The 10417-nt window shown below is 33.2% G+C and overlaps 1 long non-coding RNA gene across 2 annotated transcripts; it reads left to right on the top strand.

Moving 5' to 3' along the window:
* On the top strand, positions 613–8382 carry LOC108661726. 2 transcript variants are annotated; one of them, XR_001927501.1, is made up of 3 exons: positions 613–649; positions 4992–5066; positions 8344–8382. It is a non-coding gene; the product is annotated as an uncharacterized LOC108661726 (long non-coding RNA). The 2 variants fall into 2 exon arrangements; XR_001927502.1 differs by lacking the exon at positions 613–649 and adding an exon at positions 4270–4308.

The following is a 10417-nucleotide window of genomic DNA, read 5'->3' on the forward strand; positions in this document are numbered from 1 at the left end:
GAAGTTTTGATGCTTGATTTGGTTAGATTTCAATGTATTTTAGTGTTTTTCATTGATTGGTGATGTGTAGCATGAAAATCAAGCAAGAAAAATTCATGTTCTTCCATCACCCATCATTGGCCGAATTCTCCATGTGGAATATTGAGGATGATTTTGATTTTTTTTTTACGTGATTTGGTTAAGAATTAGTGATTTATGGTGTGAGAATCAAGTAGGAAAAATTATAGTGTTGATGCACCCACCATGGCCAAATTTTCCAAGAAAAAATGTGAGGATGATTTTGCTATATTTCAAGTTATTTAACTTGTGTTTGATGGTTTAGAGAATTAGAAGAAAACTGGAGTTAATTGGAGTTGAATTGGACGTATTGGCCAATTAATCGTGTGATAGATCGAATTAGGCCAATACTGTTTTATTTAGGTACTTAATTGAATTTATATTGAATACCGTATTTAGATAGTTACCCGAGTATTTCACATCCCATTTCATGCATTAGTATAGAGCCTGAATTGGTTTTATAATAATTTATCACAAATGTAGTAAATGGCTTATTGTGCATTATGACTAGATGGTGAGCATTCTGGCAAAAGTAAAGAAATAGTACCCGAGGATCAAGAATCGGAGTACTTAAAATTTGACTCCCGAAATAGTGAGTAACCTTACTATCGTCTTAATTATCTAAAGTAGTTTTTATCCGATTTTGTGATTTTATGGAAAATGAGTTTAAATGGTAAATCTTTACGTTTTATAAACAAAATGTGTTTAAATGAAATGATTTTATAAATTGTCTTGAGATTGAATTATGGTTTTTAAAATGGAGTAATTGGAGACTAATTGTTGTGTTATAAATCATGGTTTGAATTAAATGGCTTATGATAATATTGGCATGGATGGTTGAATTGGTATTTGTGTTGAAAATGTATGAACTGTTAATTTGCCTTGAGAGGCTGTAAAATAAAATAATTGCCATGTCATGCTATTGAATTTTTATTGTATGGTGGGTTATAAATTAGTCGTTACAGTGGACGGGTTTCGTGGACCAGCCTATTAGAGGGGCACGGTAACCCTATTATATTCATACCTTAGTATGAGAGGCGTGGATGGATAACTCCTGAGGTTAACACTTTAGAGTTCACTTCACGCCAAACCACCACGTGAGGGTGAACTCAGCCAACGCCAAGGAACGGCTATGTTTTCAAAATAAAAACATGATTTATGCGTACATAACTTTTTAATAGCCTTGGCGGACTCGGTTGGGATAGCCTTCGATCAAGGTATCCCTAATAACTGAGTATGAGAATGATTTTGGCAAGAGCCAAAGTTTTAAGAAATTCATAAGACATGTTGATTACTCGATTTATATGAATTGATTTTGTTTGGTTGAAACAAGTTGAAAGGTGAAGAATTACAGTATGTTAAACTATTTTATCTGTCTCCATTTACTCGGTTTTAGATATTTTAGATGGTATTTGTTTACTCACTGGGATTATATAATCTCACCACCCTCCTTTCCACCCATTTTAGGCTCAGAATAGACTGTAGATAGCTGATTGCATCGAGGCTACCTTGGATTTGCATCCTTCAAACTGTAGGTTCACAGTCTTCTTTACTTTTGGTTATTCAGGGGCCCACTGGTTATTGTAAATTAAATTAAATACTCTGGCTTAATGTAAGAGTATGTATGAATTTATTTTTCTTTTGCACTGCAAAAATTAATTACATATAATTCTAAAAATATTGTTTTATAAGAAAATAGAATATTTTATTGAATATTTCTTTTATTTTTTTTATTATATCCAAATAATCATAATTTCATTTTAAATGAAGGTTATAGACGTTTAAACTTATTTTTTATTATGAATTATGTGTTTTATAATTGCATACTACATTTTTAGCTAGTTTCGAAATTTTTAAGAAAAAATGACCAAAATGCCCTTATGAGAAAAAAATTATTTTTCTATTGTTTTGATTTGGAAATAGTTTATAATCTCTCAAAACATGATTTTAGTAACTAATACTCACAGGGGAAGCGAGAAAAACTTATGTTAAGCCTTGTGAGGTTTCGATTGACATTCCTGGTAATGAATGTCTATCGAGACGTCGTGACGGTTGTCACAGACTTGATGGAAGTTCCGAGTCGTGACAGGCTTACTAAGGAAATGATGAAATTACCCTTGATTAGGGATGTCGTGTCTATTACTAACTATGAGTCTATAAAGGTTAAGGTCTCACACTTGATTTCTAAAACCCTTTACATATATAGCTTATATAGTATATATAAAGCTAACTAAAATATCATGGCATTCACAATCGCCTATCATTTATATCAACTCATGCTTTCCACAATGACATTGAATAAATCATTGACAAGTTACTATACATATAACATTATATAGTATGGAATCTTTTGAAATAGACACCCTCTACTCACCTCACAATGGTGGGATGCTACTCTGTCATTGATTCGATGCGCCTTTAGCTAATTCGCTTGCTGGTCACCAATTATCCTCCTTGATTTACACCCACAGTAACTTTTCTATAATTTTCAATTTCCTGATAGCAAATTAAACCTAATATACTTAGTGAACGTCACCACAATTCGGCTCATATTTGCTGCTCTATATACCATATTCTTAGTTCTCTTTATTTTCAAGAATTCCTCGCAATATCCGACCTTTCTTATTATGTCTGCTTTCATGTTTATATTCAATTGTACACATATATGGGCAGTAACTTAATCAATGAATCTTTTATCTAAATTCACATTTTTCACCTTTATTATTCACAATAATCTAACATGCAATCTATAAACTTTCAACAAACCAAATCCAATATAACATAGCATACCCACATTGCATGCTTACCTTCCGATTTTACCCTGAATTCCACATGCAACTCAATAACTCCTCACATCTTCGGTCACCATTGTTGCCACAAGCACAAATAATCAATACACATTTCATTTTTCCTTTCCACTTATGATCTCAAGGTTAAAAACACTTACCCATCATTTGTCTTTCTTTAAATCACCATACTTCTAAGATTAACCCACATGTGTGCACCTGGTTCTTTGAATCCTTGAAGATCCTTGCTACCACAAGCATAATCTCATATCACAACCGGTTCATAAGGCATGCATTCAAGCAAATGATAGCTTTTACCTTCCTTACCCTTGAATCACTAAGCCGAACCACCAATATTTCCTTCAAGCTTCAACAATGGCGTATGGGAGAAAACCTTTCAGTTTTTCTCCAAGATCGAACTTGCTCCTATCTTTTCTTCTTTTTTCTTTCTTCTCTCTTCTCGGGTGAAGCTTTCAAAACCGATTCTCTTTCTTTTTCCTCTCAAAGGCATGGGTTTTCCCAAGCCTTTCCCCACCTTTCTCTTCTCTCTTTTATTCTTCAATTCCCATTGGACCAACTCATCACCCACTCAATTTTCATGCACAACTTATTCCCTTATTCATTGGCCCAATATTTATCCTCATTTATCTCCTCCATCCACCACCCCCACTACCTCATCCTTTCTTTCTTCATTCTTTATGTCATGCACTACCTCTGTCAAGCCCGACCTTATAAAATACTTGCCATGTCAGTCATGTGATTGACAATATGCTTGCATACTTGGAAAGCCCCGAAAAATCGTCAAAAGATGGTAGTGTACTGAATGCTACAACTAAATTGAATTAAGCCTTGAACTAGACCAAATAAAGATTTTAAGATGAAATTTAGAATTTTAAATTCTCAGAATGATTTAATATGGTGATTCGGAGTTCAAGAATCAATTTGGAGTCAAAATGGAATTTTCATTACCCAAGGGCAAAATGGTCATTTTGCCACCCAAGGTTAAAATGTGAGTGTTGGATGAAATTTTTGACTAAGATTGATCATTTGGAGTATATTTGAGTTTGAGGAGTGAAGAATTTTAATTTCGGCGTTTTTTTTAGGATAAGGGCAAAATAATCATTTTGCCACCTCAGGGGCAAAATTGTAATTTTACACCACCTAACACTTGTCATGCCCATGAATTTCAGCCATTAGCATTTTATATCATGGATAATTGAAGGGTTTTATGTGCTGGTGGAAGAAAGCTTAATTATTAAGTTTTTAAACATGGACCAATGGTATGGTGACAAGTGGCAAGCTTATATTTGTTTATAATTTACATTAAAAACCAGCACATAAACCCTCTCAACTCATTTCTCTTGGTCGGCCAAAGGAAGAAAAGGGAAGAAAAGAAGAAGAACAAAAACCTAGCTAAGAAATTCAAGAGAAATTCACAAAATTTTAAAGAATCAAGTGACAAAAGGTAAAATTCTTCAATTCTAGCTTGTGATCTACCTTTCCTATGCATTTTTTTTCATTTTCCATGGTTGAGAATCAAGTTTGCATGAGGATACCTTTTTTGGCCAGACATGGGGGGAGGAGTTTCAAACTTGTATTTGGTTAGATTTCAATATATTCTAGTGTTTTTAGTTAGTTAGTGATGTGTAGCATGAAAAGCAAACAAGAAAAATTCATTTTCTTCATCACCCTCCATTGGTTGAATCTTTCCTATGGTGTGTTGATGGTGGACTTAATTTTATTTCAAGTGATTTGGTTAGGAATTAATAATATATGGTGTAAAAATCAAGTGGGAAAAACCATAGTGTTTATGCACCCACCATGGCCGAATTTTTCTAAGAGAAAATGTGAGGATGATTTTACCATATTTCAAGTTATTTAATTTGTGTTTGATGATTTGGAGTTTTGGTAGAGAAATGGAGTTATTTGGAGTTAAATTGGACATATTGGCCAATTAATCGGGTGATAGATCGAATTAGGCCAATACCGTTTTATTTAGGTACACAATTGAATTTATGTAGAACACCATGTTTAGACGATGATCCGAACAATTCGCATTCCATTTCATGCATTCATATAGAGCCTAGATTAGTTTTATAACGGTTTAGCACCAATGTGGTAAATTGCTTGATTATGCATTATGTCTAGGTGGTGAATCCTCCGGTAAGGGCAAAGAAGTTGTACCCGAAGATCGGGACTAGGAGTACTTCGACTCCCGATATTGTGAGTAACCTTTTCATCATCTTGATTATTTGAAGTGAATTTTAATTCGTTTTTGTGATTTTATGAAAAATGTGATTAAATAAAATGATTTTATAAAATTGTCTTGAAATTGAATGATGGTTTTGAAAATAGAGTAATTAGAGACTACTTGCTATGTTATAAATTATGTTTTGAATTGAATGGCTTATGATAATCTGGTCATGAATGGCTAGATGGGTATTTGTGTTAAAAATGTATAAACTGTTGTTTACCTTGATAGGCTGGATAATGATAAAATTGCTATGTCATGTTGTTGAATTTTTATTGAATTGGTGGGTTATAGATTGGTCACTGTAGTGGCGGGTTCTGTGGGCTAGCCTATTAGAGGGGCACGAAATCCAGTTATATTCTTACCTCGGTCGGAGAGGCGCGTAGGGTATCTACTGTGTTCAAGCCCAGCCCTAAATTATCTACCATGTTACACATGAGACTAATAGAGTGATTGTATATTTGAACAACCCCGGAAGAATATTTAAAAGTCAGTATCGTGCTTAGAAGTACAAGTAAGTTGATTTATACCTCGAACTAATTAAAATGGGGATTTTAAGGTGAAATTAAAAGTTTCACAGTCCATGGATGACTCAAAATGGTAATTCAGAGTTCGAGGATCAATTTGGAGTCAAATCGAAATTTTCACTATCTAGAGGCAAAATGGTCATTTGTCACCTGAAGACAAAATGGGAATTTTAGAAAATATTTTTTTGGCCCCATTCGACTTATTAGAGTATGATTTGAGGTTTAGAAGTGAAAAATTTTAATTTCGGTATAATTTGGAGTATATGGGCGAAATGGTAATTTTGCCACCCTAGGGGCAAATCGATAAATTTTCACCCCCGACACTTGTCAAGACCAAGGGATTTTATTCATCATGGAAATGGATAAACATGAGAAATGTGTGGTGGAGAATTAAAGAATTAAAAGTGAAATATTTAAAATTTGAACCAATAAGGAAATGCCATGTGTCATACTTTTATTATTTTATTATTTCTTTATTAAAAAGGCATAAAAATCAACTCATTTCTTTCATATGGCCGACCAAACCAAGAGCAAAGATGAGCAAAGGGAGAAAAGAAAAACAAAAACCCTAGGTGGAGAAATTCAAGGAAAAATTGGTGAAAATTCAAGGAAACAAGTGACAAAAGGTAAAATTTCTTGATTTTGACTTGTGATCTACCTTTCCCATGCATTTCTCCTTGTTTTCCATAGTTAAATTACATGTTTTCATGATGAATTCATGGCTGGTTGGAATGGGTATGGAGAGAGAATGATGTTAGATTGATTTGATTCTAAGTTATGTTAGTGTTTTTAGTTAGTTAAGCATGTTTAGAAACAAAACAACAAGAAAAGAATCCATTTTCCCCATGAACCTTAAATGGCCGAACCCTATGTGAAGTGTAGAAGTAATGAATTGATTTTGTGATCAAGTGAATTGGCTGAAAAATTGATGAAATGATGATTTATGGTGAGAAAAGGGAATGAGAAAATTTTTAGTGATAGTGCACCACAATTGCCGAAATTTTCAAGAAGAATTGTGATGGTTGTTACGCTGAATTTTAGATTATTGGAATTGTATTTAGTGAATTCAAATATTAGAAATGAAATGGAGCAATTTGGAGCCAAATCGGACACAATTGTCATTTAATCGGGTAATAGGCCAAATTAGGTCAGCACCGCATTTAAGCGGTAGTCGGATAAGTTTCATATCATATCATGCATATACACCGAGCCTGAATTGATTTTATAATGGTCAAGCATTGATGTGGTGAATTATGTATTGTACATTATGGATAGGTGGTGAGTAAATTACATTAGTAAAAGTACAGAGATTGTGCTTGGAGACTGGGATTAGGAGTACATCGACTCCTAAAACTGTGAGTAAACTTATTATCGTCTTAATTATCTAGAGTAGTTTTATTCAATTGTGTGATTTTATGGAAAATGGGTTTAAATGGTAAATTGCTATGTTTTAGGAGAAATTGTGATTTTATAAATTTTCTGAAAAATTGAATACTAGTTTTGAAAATAAAGTAATTGGAGCCTGCCTGCTTGTGTTGTAAATTTATGGTTTTAAATTGAATGGCTTATGACAATATATGAGCATGAATGGCTAAACTGATTTTTAGTGTTATAATTATTTGTACTGTGTATTCAGCCTTAAGAAGCTAGGTTGCGATAAATTGCCATGTCATGCAGAAAAAGATTTTATAAATCAGGTGATAGATAAAATAATCCATAGCCACTGTAGTGGTGGGGGTTTTCGTGGACTGCCTATGAGAGGGGCACGATAACTCAATTATATATTTACCTTCAGGGGGAGATGTTGGATGAAGTATTTCCTGAGGTAAAGATTTGAGTGCACTTCACGTGGACCACCGTGTGAGAGTGAGACTCAGCCAACGTCAAGGCATGGCTAAAATTTCGGATGTAAAGACATTTAACAACCTTGGAGGACTCGGTTGGGATAACCCTCGATCAAGGTAACCCTGATAACTAAGTATGAGAATGATTTTTGGTACGAGCCAAGCTTTTCAAGAAATCATAAGCCTAGTTATTTATTTGGTTGAAATGAGTTGAAAGGTAATGAAATAACAGTATGATGACTTAATTTAATTCGTCTCCATTTACTCGCCTTTAGATAGTTTAGATTGTGTCTGTTTACTCACTAGGATTTTATAATCTCACCACCCTCATTTCCTCACATTTCAAGCTCGGGGAATTTCATAGTTAGCTGACTTTGACAAGGACCTTCATTTGGACTTGAATCAGAAAAAGTTGTAGGTTTTTAGCTTCCAATACATTTTGGTTAGATGTGGGCCCACATGTCACTGTAAAAGTAATTTTATGCTTTGGTTATTTGCTTTATAGTATATATGAATATAATTAACTTTCATGCTATAAGAATTATTTACCGATAGCTTTATAAAAAATTATTTTACAGGAAAATAGTTTATTTTATTGAATATTTTTATTATATTCAAATGGTCAAATTTTCACTTCAAATGAACGTTTTAGATACTTAATTTGTTTTTAAATCACTAAATATATATTTTCTGCTTACCTACTACATTTTTAACAAGTTTTGAGATTTTCGACGAAAAATGTCAAAAATGCCCTTGTGAGCCAGAAAAACAATATGTTATGTTCTGATTTGGAAATGACTCGTAATCCTTTGAATTACGATATTTGATAACTATTGCTCACCGAGGAAATGCGAAAGCTGATACGAGAGCCTTATTAGGTTTCAATTGGCATTCGGGGTGAAGAATGTCTGTCGAGGCTTCGCGACGGTTGTCACGGGCTTGATGGGAGTTCCGGGTCGTGACATACTCGGGTAAAGTTTAGAGTTCACTTCACGCCAAACCACCACGTGAGAGTGAATTCAGCCAACGCCAAGGAACGACCGTGCTTTTAAATGTAAAAATGTGTTTTGTGCGTATATAACTTTTTAACAACCTTGGCAGACTCGGTTAGATGCCTCAACCGAGGTATCCCCGAGAATGAGTTTTGGCACGAGCCAAGTTTTTAAGAGATTCATAAGCCTCGTTGTATAGTTTGGATGAAATGTAACTGGCTTAGATGATTTGAAATGTGTTTTGAAGTTATGAACCATTTTATGATGATCTATTTTAATCGTCTCCATTTACTCGACTTTAGATATTTTAGATGATATTTGTTTACTCACTGGGATTATATAATCTCATCACCCTCTTTTCCACCCATTTCAAGCTCAGGATAGTTTGCAGATAGCTGATATCGTCAAAGGCTACAATTGGCTTTACTTCTTAAAAAATCGTAGATTCACAGCCTTCGTTCACTTTTGTCATTTCGGGGCCCACGTGTCATTGTAAATTAAATTACATACCTTGACTATCTGTATTACAGTATGTATGAATTTATTTCGCTTTTATGCGAGAAAAATTCCTTACAGATAACTCTATAAAAATTATTTTATAAGAAAATGAAATATTTTATTGAATATTTTTATTATATTCAAATAGTCATAATTTCACTTTAAATGAATGTTTTAGACATCTAAACTTATTTTTTATTATGAAATATGTGTTTTGCACTCACATACTACATTATTAGCTGGTTTTGAAATTTTTAGTAAAAAATGACCAAAATACCCTCGAGAGACGAAAATTATTTTTTTATTATTTTGGTTTGGAAATAGCTTATAATCTTTTAAAATATGATACTAGCAACTGTTGCTCGCAAAGGAGGTGAGAAAACTGATATTAAAGCCTTACGAGATTTTGGTTGGCATTCCGGATAATGAATGTCTATCGAGACATCGCGGCGATTATCACGGGCTCGAGGAGAGTACCGAGTTATGACAACCTCATTCCTCCAATCATATTTCATGCATAACCTTTATTTTATATTTTATTTGGTCATTCATTAAACTATTCAAGTCACATGCATCCCACATTTTTCTATCCTTTTTTGGCCATCTAATGCACTAATCTTATTACATGCAATAGGTTTTATTTTTATTCTTCTTTTTATTTCAGATGGTGGGGGCCCCACATGTTCCCCACTAACTTTCTCTTTTTTGCATGTAATAGTGAATCCACATGCACATTTCGTTATCCCATATATCCTCATTATCTCAATTAACTTTCTATGTCTCCATTCCTTCCAAACTCAAATAAACTATTATTAATACTTACATCACTAAAATTTCACTCATTAAAATAATATTCTAAAATCAATAAACTAATATTTTATTCATCAAATTATCACTATTATATTATAACTCCCCCACTTAAGTTAAATGCTTAATTTATGTGAGTTTGTCCATCACTCACAACAAAAATATCTCAATATTACTTTAATAATATTTTATTAATAAAATATTATTTAATTCTAAAATTTTTCATTTGGCTTTCGAGGTTCCAAAATGTTTTAATTTATCTTGGTTTAGCTCCATCACTCCTTTTTACTCCATAACGATGACCTTAATAAGATATTATTATTTTATCGCATAGGAAATATTTTATTCTAAAATATTCTTTTCACCCTTCAACACTTTTAAACACTTTAATTAACCTCAATTGATATCCAATAAGCTCTATTAGCCACCATACCAAAGTATGGGGTGTTACAGTATCAAAGCTCTTAAAGCAATTTTAAAGGACCTTGTTAAGTTGTTTTTTGTAAAAATGGAAGCATTGTAAGCTTTTCTTTTCAAGTCCTTATTTTGGGTTTTTCATCAAGTCATCTCAAAGCTTTGAAATTGGCCTCTGTGAACTTCAATGCTATGGCTCCTCTTGTTTTCTTAAGAGAAAACTACTCTTTCTTAAGCAGTT

Source organism: Theobroma cacao, chromosome 4, assembly GCF_000208745.1.
Source record: "Theobroma cacao cultivar B97-61/B2 chromosome 4, Criollo_cocoa_genome_V2, whole genome shotgun sequence".
NCBI classification, from domain to species: Eukaryota; Viridiplantae; Streptophyta; class Magnoliopsida; order Malvales; family Malvaceae; genus Theobroma; species Theobroma cacao.